Here is a 14,993-nt window from a genome sequence, read left to right as displayed (position 1 = left end):
TTTCTTTTGCTGTGCAGAAGCTCTTTAGTTTAATTAGGTCCCATTTGTCAATTTTGGCTTAATAAAGGGCATTTCAGTACAGGCATTCAAAATGCAATATCTGTGATGCACAATAAATCAATGTGCAAACACAGATATTGCATTTTTACAAATTGAAGGTATGTGGCAGTCCTGCATAGAACAAGTCTATGAGTGCCATTTTTCCAACAGTATGTGCTCACTTTGTGTCTCTGTCACATTTGGGTTATTCTTGCAGTATTTCAGACTTTTTCATTATTATTATATCTCTTATGATGATCTATGATAAGTGATCCTGAATGTCACTATTGTAATTGTTTTGGGACACCATGAACCATGCCCATATAAGACAATAAAGTTAATCAATAAATGTTGTATGTTTTCTGATGGCTCTACTGCCTCGGCATTCCCCCATCTCTCTCCCTCTCCACAGGCCTTTCCTTTCACTGAGACACAATAATAGTACAATTAGGCCAGTTGGTCAACATCACTGATCATTAGAGAAACGCAAATCAAAACCACAATGAGATACCATCTCACATCAGTCAGAATGGCTATTATAAAAAGTCAAAAAATAACAGATGCTGGCAAGGTTGTGGTGAAAAGGGAGCACTTATACACTACTGCTGGGAATGTAAATTAGTTTAGGCACTGTGGAAAGCAGCACAGTGATTTCTTAAAGAACTTAAAACAGAGCTACCATTCAACCCAGCTGCCCCATTACTGAGTATACACCCAGATGAATATAAATCATTCTACCATAAAGACACCCATGTGCATATGTTTATTACAGTTCTATTCACAATAGTAAAGACATGGAACCAACCTATATGTCCATCAGTAATAGACTGGATAAAGACAATGTGTTACATATACATCATGGAATACTATACAGCCATAAAAATAAACAAGATCATGTCCTCTGCAGAAACGTAGATGGAGTTAGAGGCCATTATCTTAAGTGAGCTAATGTAGGAACAGAAAACCAAATGTCGCATGTTCTCATTTATAAATGGCAGCTAGACATTGAGTACACAGGGATACAAAGAAAGGAACAACAGACACCAGGGCCTACTTGAGGGTGGAGAGTGGGAGGAGGGTGAGGATCAAAAGACTACGTGTTGGGTACTATCCTTATTACCCGGGCAATCAAATAATCTGTACGCCAAATTCCCACAGCACGCCATTTACCTATATAATAAACCTGCACATGTACACCTGAGCCTGAAATAAAAATTTAAAAAAAACACAGAAACCTATATAATTGCCTCTAAATGTTCAAGTGAAAGGAAGAGTTGCACATCTTCCTCTTAAATCAAAAGTTAAAAATGATTAAGCTTGGTGAAGAAGCCATGATGAAAGCCAAGATAAGTGAAAAGCTAGACCCCTTTCACCAAAAAGTTAGCCAAGTTGTGAATGCAAATAAAAAGTCCCTGAAAGGAATTAAAAGTGCTACTCCACAGTGAATACACAAATGATAAGAAAGTGAAACAGCCTTATTGCTGTTAAGGTGACAGTTTTAGTGATCTGGAAGGATCAAACCATTCACAACATTCCCTTAAGCCAAGCCTAATCCAGAGCAGAGCTCTAACTCTCTTCAATTCTATGAAGGCTTAGAGAGGTAAGAAAGATTCTGCAGAAAAGTTTGAAGCTAGAAGGGGTTGGTTCTTGAGGAAAGAAACCATTTTTAAGGAAAGAAGCTATATCCATAACATCAAAGTGCAAGATGAAGAAGCAAGTGCTGATGTACAAGTTGCAGGAAGTTATCAAGATCTACATAAGATAATTGATGAAAGTGACTACTTTAAACAAGCGATTTTGAATGCAGACAAACTACATAAAGCTTTGGACTTTTAAAGCTAGAAAGGAGAAGTCAATGCTAGCTCCAAAGCTTCAAAGGACAGGCTGATTTCTTTGTTAGGGGCTAATGCAACTGTTGACTTTAAGTTGAAACCAATGTTCATTTATCATTTTGAAAATCTGAGGCCTTTAAAAGTTATGCTTAATCTACTTTGCCTGTGCTTTATAAATGGAGCAATATAGCCTGAATGACAGCACTTCTGTTTATAGCATGGTTTACTGAATATTTAAAGCCCACTGCTGAGATCTACTGCTCAGAAAAGAGAAGATTCCTTTCAAAATATTACTGCTCATTGACAATACACCTGGTCACCCAAGAGTTCTGAGGGAGACGTACAGGAAGATTAATGTTGTTTTCATGGCTGCTAACACAACATCCGTTCTGCAGCCCATGGATCAAAGACTAATTTTGACTTTCAAGTCTTATTTAAGAAATGCATTTCATGAAGCTATAGCTGCCATAGATGGTGATTCCTCTGATGGATCTGGGCAAAGTAAATTGAAAACTGTATGAAAGTGATTCACCATTCCAGATGCCATTAAGAATATTTGGGATTCACTAAAGAAGATCAAAATTCAAAATATCAACATTATTAAGAGTTTGTAAGAAGTTGATTCCAACCTTCATGAAGGTCTTTGAGAGGTTTAAGACTTCAATGGAGAAAGTCACTGCGGTGTTGGAAACAATAAAAGAACTAGAATTAGAAGTGGAGGCTGAAGATGTGATTGAATTAATACAATTTCATGAAAAAGCTTGAACAGATGAAGAGTTACTTCTTCCGGATGAACCAAGAAAATGGAATCTTAAGACAAAATCTGCTCCTGGTGAAGATGCTGTGAAATGACAACAAATGATTGAGACCATTACATAAACTTAGTTGACAAGGCAGCAGCAGGGGTTGAGAGGATTGACTCCAATTTTGAAACAAGTTCTAATATGGGTAAAATGCTATCAAACAGCATGGTATGCTACAGAGAAGTCGTTAGTGAAAAGACAAATCAATTGATGTGGCAAACTTTATTGTTGTCTTATATTAAGAAATTGCCACAGCCACCCCAACATTCAGCAACAACCACCCTGATTAGTCAGCAGCCATCAACATCAAGGCAAGACCTCAGCCACCAAAAAAGATTAAAATTTGCCGAAAGCTCAGATGATCATTAGCATTTTTTAGCAGTAAACTGTTTTTAATTAAGGTATGCACTTTTAGGCATAATACTATTTCACACTTAAAAAATTATAGTATAGTGTAAACATAAGTTTAATATACACTGAAAACCAAAAAATAAGTGTGACTCACTTATCACAATATTTGCTTTATTGCAGTGGTCTAGGACTGAATCCAAAACATCTCTGAGGTACGCCTGTATAGCCAGTTATAGAATATCATGCCACCACTCTAAATCATGAATACTGAGACTAGGTGGAAACTTAGGAAACTGTTTATCATGTAAGAATACGCAAAAAGAAGATGACAGCTCGTTATCTACATAATTCTGTATGTGATGTTACAATCACCCGAAGTCCTCAATTTTAACACTGATGTGGAAAAACTGGAAGAAGTCCAGAGAGACGGAAAAAATGAATATTAAATATATAACTCTTTTAAAAAAGTAAATCCAAAAAACTACAAATTGGGTTCAGTGTATACTGCTCGGGTGATGGATGCACCAAAATCTCACATATCACCACTAAATAATTTACTCATGTAACCAAATACTCCTTGTTCACCAAAAACCAATGAAAATAAAAAATTTCTTAAAAAAAATTAAAAAGTCAAACCAAAGTAATATTCTTTAGAGTTCTTCAGGGAACATATCAAATCTTTTTCTCTGAGATTCTGAGTTTGATTCCATATACTCAGTGTCACAAATTAATTAAATGGTTGAGAAATAAGACATGGTTTAAAATGGGGAAAGAAGGAATGGTAGGAGAGAACAAGGAGGTCAATTCCAAATCCCAAAGAATTATGCAATTCTTTAGGATTCAACAAGCTGCTTTATTCAAGTTGTACTTCCATTCCTTATGTTTGAATGAGTTAAGAGATTGATTGGTATGTTATCTCACTGATATACAGTGCTCTATGTTTTTGCAAAGCACTTTCATATCTAATTGCTTTCTTGTGATCCTCTCAACTACCTTATCACATTTTTTAATGTAGCATCTTTATAAAAGATAAAATGGAAATTCAAAAAGGTATGCCGTTTTCAAGGTTACTCAGCTAGTTATCAGTGAAGACAGAGGTGCTTATGTGTGATGCCTAGGTTATTCCGCTACACTGGGGATAGTTCCCAATTTATGATACAAGATGTTGTGTAGAGGCATTTATTGTATTTGAAGCATCTGAAGTTCTACATTGAAAAGTGGCTACAAAGGCAATGTACTATCCTTATTTCTGGCTCCAAGGAATTGTGTCACAGAATACAAGAAATTGTGTGACAGGATGAAAAAGATAAAAAGTCTTCTCATTACATGGCATTGTGTATCTTCCCTTATGACTTAGGCTCTGTGTATCAAAGATACTGGTTACAGTGATTTTTGTACTGAATTGAACTATGATCTGGCTATGACATAAAAAACAGAATATTTACTAGGATACCACAAGCAAGCCTTGCTCACTAGGAGAGACAGACAAGTAAATGTGACAAGGACACTGTGTTTTCAAGAACTGCATCTGTTCACAGTTCTTCTGGTGAGAGCTTATTAATATGTTTACTACAGCAGGAGATAGCCAAGTACTGAAACTCTGCTAACAATTTGCTTAGACTCAGAGACAAGTTGACAGTATTTTCTCTGGTCAGTTTCAACAAATGTTCATAAACAACTCTCAGAGAAGCCAATAGTAGGCAGATTTCAAATATTTGGAGAAATCGCATAGTTCACAGTGAAAACGAAAATGTTAATGACTGAAGATCAGTTACTGTTCCTTGTGAAAGCACAGACGTTGCGAAAGTTTAAAAGCTACTGAATTACATATCACTTGGCACAAATCCCTAATTTTAAAAATGAGAAGGCCCTGAGTAAAAGCGTGACATGCCGAAGGTTCTACATTAAATTCTTGCTTAGTTAGAACCCAGGAAGTCCAGTTCTAATGGTTGTATTCTTGCCACTACACTTGACTATCTAAGGCAGTGCTCTCAAACTAGCAGCTTGGGCACAGTTAGGCTTTGTTGGATCTATATGGTGTTTCAAAAAATTAATTAGTTGCTGCAATGTAAAGACAGGGACGTTTCACATACAATTTCTGATTTCTATTTTTTTCTTTAAATAAGAGACCTGGCAACAGCAGGTCTACCTTCTCCCATGACCACAGTTGGCTGGAGAGGGTGCCAGTTCCCACTCACTCAGGTTCTTGCACAGTTACCCTTGTAGCCTCACCTGTGTGTCCCTGTAAATGTCAGAACCTGTGGTTTCTGTGTCCAGATTGTCCTGTGTGAGATAGTTTTAGAAAAATAAACTTTTTAAAATAGCTAATTATATAGAAAGATACTGCATTCCAAACATGTCAACTTTCCCATTATGCCACCAAGATGAGAAATATGAGTTCTAATCTGGCTATTTTTGAAAGCATTCTTTGTATGGTTTTAAGTGAGACTGAATTCATATAAACAGTAAATATGTTAACTAACCAATGAATCAGTTGGAGGGTTCTTCTCACTGATTAGTCTCTAACTGCTTCCCTTCAAATCAATTTAGTAATTGAGTAAATTCAATTGTTTCGACTTTTTATTTAATAAGCATATGTGTATAAATACAATTCATTAAAATTCACTAAATAAAGTAAATACACATTTCTTTCCCTACTGGCAATCCAGCTTCCATTTCCTCAAGTTATTTCATTACAGTTATGTTTTCATTTTAGTTGGCAATCATTTATATTCCATTTGATTTATAAATGTAAAACCACATATTACCCAACTTTACAGCTGCCGAGGGAAATTATTTATTGCTCTACATGCTGCCTACATGCTGTCAGAAAAGAAGCACACCTCCCCAGCCCTTCAATTCTGTTCCCACAAACACAAACACATACCACTCAGTGAAAGACTCATTGAATTTGCATTTAAAATTTCAATCCAAGAGTTGATATCTATAAAAGAAAGAATAATAAAGTTAACACGACATGTTAGGAATTGAAAGTCATGATTTTGGAATAACTTTGATTTTGGATGAAATTTCTCATTCTCAGGAAAAATTGTTTAATGGAAAATGAAAATAAGAGCACGCTTTCCTAAAAATTAAAAAAAGGTGTGGTTAGTTATTTCAAATGTATTTAAAATATTAAAATATGTAAGACTTAACTCAACATCCATGCTAGAGGTTGGGCTACAGAACTTCCTTATGTGCCAGTTATATCCATAATATTATGCTAGAAGCAATACACACATCTAAATATCACTCATCCTATTTATTAACCTTAACTTTTCCCAAAAAGTATGGCATAATTCTGTAAGCAGATATTCAACATACATTTTCAAGTATACATTTATTCAACATGTTTTAAAAAAATAGCTCATATGTGCCAGGTACTGTATTAATTGCCTGTAACACAGTATGAACAAGAAATGCAGATTCCTACATTTATTGGAAGCTTAGAGTGAACCAAAGGCAAATCGCCCCATTCCTATCTCCTCACTCATCCAGCACTCAGCTCCCCTCCACCCCCAGTTATTACCCGCACCCATCACTTGCCCTCCACACCCACCCCTGCATCTTCCCTGCCATAGCAGATAAGAGAGACAACTGTCGCTGACACTAACAATGACACAGACTTCCCTCTCCTTAAAATCCCTAGTTTTTTCCTCTGGGGAAAAATTATACACACATATGTTGTTCTGTCAGTTGAATCTTTGTCCTATTCTTTCTATAAAACATTTCTGGTAGAGCATTAAAAAACAAATATAAAAATATATATTGCACCCAGTGTACATTGGATCTCCCAATGGCTGTTGGAGTCTAACAACTGTCTAAAATGTTTCTTTCCCTTTCTCCTCTCCATAAATGTGAGAAATGAATGTCTATGCCCCCTGACATAAACTATGTTAGGCCCAACATTCTGTGAAGAGCATATAGAGAATTGTCTATGGATAGAATATTTTACTGCTGACAGATAATTTTGGATAAAATGTAAGGTACAGAAAGGGAAAGCTGGTCAGGAAAAGCAGAGCTTGCTATGGAAACAGCTTGCTACCTCCATAGAAAAATTAAATCTGTTTTATAATTATTATATTTTATGTAATGAAATATATCACTGCTCAATCTGAAAATATGGGAGAGAAAAAATATGATGCTTGTTTTCCATTTCTTCTTCCAATCATCCAGAGAATGTAAATAATGAAAGAGTACTTTGAGTACTGGTAGATAATTCCATGACAGTTTAAGTGAAAAAGCTGATACTTGCATGTGAGAGTAAATCAGAACAAATCAAACATCCCTGTACACCTTGCAAGGTATAAGACACATTGCTGACAGCCCAACAAATCATGATCATCTAAAATTCAGGGGAATATCAAGGTTCTGTAATTTATTGTCCTCTATTTAAGCAGAATTTAAAGAATCTATATTAAGAAGTATATCTTATTCATTTTTTAACTCTCATAGTCAATAACTGTTGGATTTAATTAAATGTCAGAAGCAAGTCTTCAGTTTATTGAGATTTAGCTCAGACTGGTACTGTGTAGCTAAGCAAAAAGTAGAGGGTTTCTTTGAAAGTCCTACAAATGATATTCTCCACACATTATATGGAACCTCCTTATCTCTTCGGTTAAAACTGAGGCACATTCATATACTAATAATATCACGTACATAGTGGTCCCAAATTTGGCTGTGCAGCAGAATTACCTAAGGAGGAAGGGGATTATAAAAATTTGAGTCCCAGAACACCATTCCCAGCATGTTTTGCAATATCCCCAGACGTTTCTAATTGCATGCATTTGGGGATCACAGGTGGGGATGAAAGAGCTCTGGACCAAGAACTGGGTTCAGAGATCTGCTGTGCCACAAAAAAACTCACATAACGTTCAGCAGGATTCAGTCCATCAGTCCTTTATTCATCCTTCAAGCATGCATGAAAAACAAACTATTATATCTCGGTTTTTAACTTCCTCATCTGCAAAATGAGGTTCCTGGAATAGATAATCTGAAATCCCTTCAGCCTCTAAGTCGATCCTATAATCTACACTATAATCATCCCACCTACATTTGTCATATATGCCTTACATAAAGTAATTTATGTATCAGTTTTAAGCTCTCTATTGAATTAAATTCTGCAAATATATATTGAAAAATATATTATGACCAAGCATAGCACAAAATCAAAGTTCTGGAGACATGTTGGGCAAAACCTTGTACAAAATATTGCTTCTTGTATTCTAAATTCTCAATAAATATTGTGAAGTGAATGATTTAAAAGAAAGAATAAAAAAATAAAATTTGCTAAACCTATTTGAGCCTTAATTTCCTAAATGAAATAAGCTAGGTACAAAAAATTACTTTTTAAACCAGAGGTATAAAAGAAGTTTCCATCTGAAGGCTAATGATGGATAACTGAGAATGGTGCTGAGAACTATGTTACAGAATCTGGGAGAAAGGGTACCGTAAGTCAATTAGCAATGTCTAGTCACATATTTGTCTGTCCTGTTACAAACATAAAACCCCGCGTTTTTTTATTTCAAAAATGTATACTGCAAGCTTTGGGGGCATCAGGCATTGTTCTAGGTTCTGGAAATACGACGGTGTCCTGTTAGTAGGTGAGCATAACAACAAATATGTAAAGAATTGCATAAATGAGATAATTTCCAGTAGTAGGAAATGGCACAAAGTAAACACAACAAAGCAACAGGATAGAAAGTGAAAGGGGAAGGGTTATACTTTATATAGAGAAGGGCTTCCTGAGGAAATGATATTTGAATTAAGATCTAAATGAAAAGAAGCAGCCAGCCACAAAAATAGCTGAAGAAAGTGGATTTCAGCTGGAGGAAACAGCCAACACCAAGGCATTAATGAGGGTACATCCTTCATGTGCTCAAGGATGGCAACGAGACCCATGGCTGAGTGGGATGGGATAGGTGATACCAGATGATACTAGGCAGACTCCCCCTATACATTTGCAATGCTAGACCCACTCTTTAGCCCTTTCTCTCCCTAACTCCCCATCCTTCTCCCCATGGGAAGGGCTGTGAACACCTGAGTCTGATTTCCAGGCTCCAGCAGAGCCTCCACGGCTGGGGCTGGGCATCTGTAGGTTTTAAAGCTCCCTAGATAAACCTAATGAGCAGCCAGAAGTGACGACCAGTGCCCTAAACAAAAATTAAAAAATAAAAACTTAAGTTATAAACAACAGAGAGGCTGAATTTATGGCCCATAAATGACTAAGAAAATGGAATCTAATAAAGTAAATATAATATTGAGGAAAGTTTGGTTACAGAAATTGCTCCCAATCTCTAATTCTTTCCCTCAGACAAATAAAGAATATGTTTTCCTCACAGCCTCACAACTCTGATTTAAAATTTAAAAAAATCCTACTTTGTAATGTTAATTTATTTAAACTAACATTTTCAGCCTATGTACAAGGAGTTGTAATAAGTGCTATATAAATCAGAAGAGATATAAGATATATCTTACTCTCGAGAAAGTTACAAACAGCATTACAAATATCTGGTTTCAGCCTTATGATCTTGTTGACATGACTTCAGCCTGCACCATCCTTTGCAACTTGTATTTTCTTCCCAGTGCCTTTTCAAATCGCAATCTTGTACAGAGTAGAAGCCATTAGTTTATATAAACCAAGAAGATTATATAAGGGTGCTTGGGAAACAATAGTGATGATGATTAAAGATGATTCTCAGGAAACTTCAGGAAATGCTATACATATGTTCATAGCTAAAATCAACTAACAATTATGAAATAGGAATAACCTTTGATGTCTTCCAACTGGCCTGTGAAGGACTGGCTCCCCGCTGCAGGCACTACTCTGTCATGACCCCCTAAACACTTATCTGAAAATCTTGAAGTCATAACTGATAATAGCTTTAAGTACTATATTTTCCAAAGGCATTACCTTTTAATAGGAGCATATTAAACACTCCAAATTTTCCAGATGCAAAGCAGTCAAGGGATGGGAGCAGTTAGATGCCTAAGAGGCTCTCAGACTATTCTCTATATGAAACCTCCTCTTTTCCCCTTTATCAGTAAATTATGTGCTAGCTCCAGTGTAGGTCTCTGAAAAAGACTTAGGATGAGCACTGTATCATATTTACAGATGGAGGGGAAGTCACTTCCAATAGAAGCTAACCACTGTAGGATACACAATATCAGACCACCACCTTATTAGCTTATGTGTGTATGTTTATGTATTTTATTGAGTTCTTATTATATGCTAGCCATTATCTTGTTAGCTGCATGAGAAGTAAGTACAATTATAATCTCTGGTTTGCAGATTTGAGGAGTAGGTTTGGAGAGTCTCAGTGACTCACCTAAAGTCACACGGCTCTAAGATAGGGTAAGAAAGCAGATGTGTCTGAGTCCAAGTCTCCTTATTAACCACTAATCCCCCTCCTTCATACCCAAACTTTTTATTATGTGTCTGCTTGAACTATAACTACAAATGGAGGAACCAAAATTTAAAAGGCTAGTAGCTCTTTTGGTAAGCCAAAGTCACTGGTAGACCTTCCCAGGAAGGGTTGATTACAACGCTCTGTTATGAAACCATAGACTCTATGTATCCTCCTCACTGGATCACAGGTTCACAGGTCATCAGCTTTATTTGGTCCAATCAAATGAGCCTAATACCAGAATTCCTTCCACAAAAGCAAATGAACAAACAAACAGGAATCTCATAGCCATATGCCATAATCACACTAGGGACTAAATAAGAGAGGCTGGCTTCTGCATGAACTAACACTACAATGGAAAATTAATTGGCAGTGTGTAGATTCTGCTTTGGAGAATGAGCAGCTAAGAGTATTGTCAAATTTAAAAATGCAGTAAACTCCCATTACTAATGCCCTGGAAATTTCCAAAGAGAAGATATAGCTTTTCTTCCCCTCCCCCCACTTAAAAATATCCCTTGTTTTTAGAAATATGGATGTGTTTGTTTCTTTTAATTATAGAATTGTTCTAAATACAGAAGAAAAGAAGGCATGTCTTTTTATCATCATTTCCAGGAGTTACTGTGTTTGAAGGTTTTTCAAGGATCAAGTGTGCTTTAAAACAAATCAGTGTGTAGCTACTCTTACCCTCTGACAATGCCTCCCTCTATCTGTTACTTGCAGCCAAACAGGAGCAAGCTTTAGAGTAGAATTGCCTTTTCTAGAGAGACACACATTTTCTAGAGAGACACACATGAAGAAAACAGAAAAGGAAGACCCAGTGTGCATTTATTTTATCCTTTTCTGAATTGGTAATGAGTTGGGCTATGTCCTTCTGGTTGACAAGAACAGGTGTGTTGAATGCAATATAGCTCCAGGACCTGATTTTTTAAAAAGACTTTGCCCTCACTCACGGTAATACAGTCTTTGCACCAGTTATTTACATTTTCCTTACTCACTTAGACATTAAAAATGCTGACAATATCTAGCTCAAAACTCATAAGCCTGTTATGAATCTTAGTGTCTCCTTATACAGGAGATGTTATGTAGTAATCAGACACTAAGGCTTTGGAATGAGACTCACTGGGTTTGAACCCTGCATCTGCCACTTTTTACCTGTATGACTTAGATGATCATTTTTAAACTTCCAAGAATAATAATAGTATCTACCTTCTAGGGTTATCGAGAGGACCAAATGAAGCAATGAACATTGAACAATTGCACAGTGCTTGGCACACAATAAATACTCAATCCATGGTACTGCCATCGTTGTTATTTTTTAATAATAATAATTTTGTTAGTCAAGATTCTCTAGAGGGACGGAACCAACATGAGATGATAGATAGATAGATAGATAGATATGAAAGGAGGTTTCATATGGGAATTGGCTCATGCAATTATGGAGGTTGAGAAGTTCCACAGTAACTTGTCTACAAGCTGGAGAACCAAGGAAGCCAGTGATGTGACTCAGTCTAAGTCCAAAGGCCTGAGAACCAGGGAAGCTGATGATAGCATAACCCTCAGTACAGGGCCAAAGGCCTGAGAATCTAGGCAGCTACTGATGCAAGTCCTGGAGTTCAAAGTCGTAAATCCTGGAGTACTGACGTGTAAGAAAAGGAGAAAAGGGGGGTCCCATCTCTAGTTCTATACAGGTCCTTAGCTTATTTCATTATTGAGGGCAGCTCTTCCTTGCTCAACCCATTGATTCAAATGTGAATCTCTTGGGAAATACCCTCATAGACCTACTCAAAAATGATGCTTTACCAGCTATCCGGGTATCCCTTAATCAAGTCAAGCTGACACCTAAAATTAGCCATCACAATAACATACCTCTGAGTTATATTACCATTTATGAGTAGAAGGTGGTGGTTCACATGGTAGGGGGAAGGTAAAAGTTAAGCAATTAATAGTCGATAAAAAGATGAGCATCAGTTGCACCGTGAACACTAGTTTTTTTTTTTTAGCACATGCAGAAAGTACCAAAACCTAGAGCAGGTTTTACAATATAATAGCCTCAAAAGAACTGTATTAGTTCTCTAGGGCTGCTGTAACAAAGTAGCATACACTGGGTGGCTTAAACAACAAAAATTTATTCTCTCACAGTTCTAGAGGCTAAAAATCTGAAATTAAGGTGTCGATAGAATTGGTTCTTTCTGACAAATGTGAGGGAGAGTCTGTCCCATGCCTTCTCCTAGCTTTTGGTGGTTGCTGACAATCTTTGGCATTCCCTGGCTTGCAGATGCATCACCCCAATCTCCGTCTTCATCTTCAAATTGTGTTCTTCCTGTGTGCGTGTCTTTTTTTGTATCCAAATTTCTTCTTTTTATAAGGTCACTAATCATGTTGGATTGGGGCCCACCCTAATGATATCATTTTAACTTTATCATTTAAATCACCTTTGTAAAGCCCGTATTTTCAAATAAGCTCATATTATGAGATATCAGGCATTAGGGTTCCAACTTTTTTGGGGGGTGTGGTGGGACACAATCAACCCATAACAAAAACAGAGGGCAAAAATAAGAATTATATTTGAAATGTTTTGAAAAAGCATATGTTTTAATGGTTTTAATGGCATATGTTTTGGAATCACTCAAAAATGCAAAGGAAAATGCTTTAACTCTTAAGTATTACACTTGTGCCAAGATGGCATTATTATGGCAGTAAGAACATGCATCTCTTCCTAAAAGTAAGTCCCAGTGAGGTTTTACATAGGTCCTTCCTAGAGAAACATGAAGCCAAGGAATTCCAATACCCTGGCCAGCCCAAATGTCTATTAGATTGCCTCTTAACAAAACAATATTTGCTTATTCATTCAACAAATATTAATTAAGCACTTTGTGCTTAACCCCATATCAGACCTTACAAAGATATGGAGGAAATCTAAAATATGGTACACGCTGTATGGAGTGCTTTACCTGCTTGTGAATATGTGAATTATGTTCCTCGTTTTCTATGCCTTAAGAGTTGATGAGGCATGGTTCTAAGGATCCGGAATGTGTTCACTAAGGCTGATTTCCAGGAACCCATGCATGCTATTAAGGAGTGACACAAGGAGTGATCTTGCTCTGTCACCAAGGGTGGCATCATAGCTAGGTGTCAGGTGGAAATATGCCTGTTATATGCCATCTTTCATGTGAAACACAATTCAAATTTTCACCCAGTGTCATTCTAGGTTATAACCATTCTTCTGGATTAAGATTTGTCCAATAAGTATGGGCAATAAACCCCAATTCAATAAGTTTCAAAGTAAATTATCCACTAGATAAATGCCATGGAGAAATACACTGCAAAAGGCAGAGAACACAACTTCCCCACATGCAGAAGTGAAGCAAAGTTATCTGTGCATGATGCTAGAGGGGACAGCAGGTTTGGGTGACAGGTGGCACGCCTCTCTGCCAAGAAGAAGGCGTTGCTCCTGGCAGGTTTTTTTTTTTTTTTTCCTGAGGCATGTGACCTAAGTAGTGGCATTTCACAGCTGAGAAACCAGCTTGTGATATGCCTTTTGCTTCACTGAGAGGCGGGCCACATGTCCACAGAGGCTGCAACTCTAGCTGCAAAACATTGCAATACGTTTGCCTGTATCCTTCTTAAAATCAAATATTTATGTTGCTCTGGAAATGTAAATGGACTGTATGATTAATGATGTTTTTCTAGACAAACAAAGAAGGTGGCTTCCTTGCAAAGGTGTCGCTTTCTAACACAAATGCTACAAGGAGGAAAAAAGAACCCGAAAAATGAGTGGGCAGGAAATGTTAAAAATAAATCCCTATTTATCAGTCTTTGGTAGAAATTTGCAAAAGAGGGTCTACTCTATTTTGACTAACATAGCAGATGGAAGACAAATTCAAACTCTGACATTCTCAGCACTCTGACATCTGGGTCCACTTTTCCAACCAGCTCCACAACTCTCCTGTAACTACCTTCTGCTCCAGATGAATTAAACCACTCACCATTCTCTCCATACCTGTTAGCACCTTACTCAGATCCCTGATTTACATGATTTCATTGATGTGAGATTCTTTTTCCATATAGCTCTGCATTTGTAACACTAGCTATCATGTAAGACCCAGTTTTAATGCCTCTTATTTCAAATACCTACCAATATCCCCACTGGAAGTAACCTGTCCCTCCCTTGGACCTCACACCCTCTCACAATGATGTGGCAATAATCCTTTCTCTAGCCCTCCATCTGGACTAAAAACAATGGTAAGAACTGCAGGGTACCCATAAAATTTGGAAACATAAAAAATATTATTTTACTGTACTGTAATAAAATATCTGGATAATTTTTTACATATATTTGCTTATGTTACCAAACTTTATTGGCCTCTGCACACCTGGATTCATTTTTAATATCTGAAGCCTGGTGCACTGCCTAATAATTAGTTGAACAGTTTTTATAAAATAAATTGACTAACTTGTTGGCTTACTGATATGAATATGAGGGTTACCCTTCAAGCCCACCTACAAAGAGTAAGGGTGGAAGAAAATCAGACAGTAGGCAGAGCATATGAAGAAATTAATGT

At 36.9% G+C, this 14,993-nt stretch overlaps 1 protein-coding gene across 5 annotated transcripts in view; it reads right to left on the bottom strand.

Annotated features, from left to right (window-relative positions):
• The window catches only part of GRM1 (glutamate metabotropic receptor 1), a 410,378-nt gene that overhangs the window by 376,481 nt on the left and 18,904 nt on the right, over positions 1–14,993 (bottom strand).

This window comes from Pan troglodytes, chromosome 5, assembly GCF_028858775.2.
Source record: "Pan troglodytes isolate AG18354 chromosome 5, NHGRI_mPanTro3-v2.0_pri, whole genome shotgun sequence".
NCBI classification, from domain to species: Eukaryota; Metazoa; Chordata; class Mammalia; order Primates; family Hominidae; genus Pan; species Pan troglodytes.
This window is presented reverse-complemented; position numbering and strand designations above follow the sequence as displayed.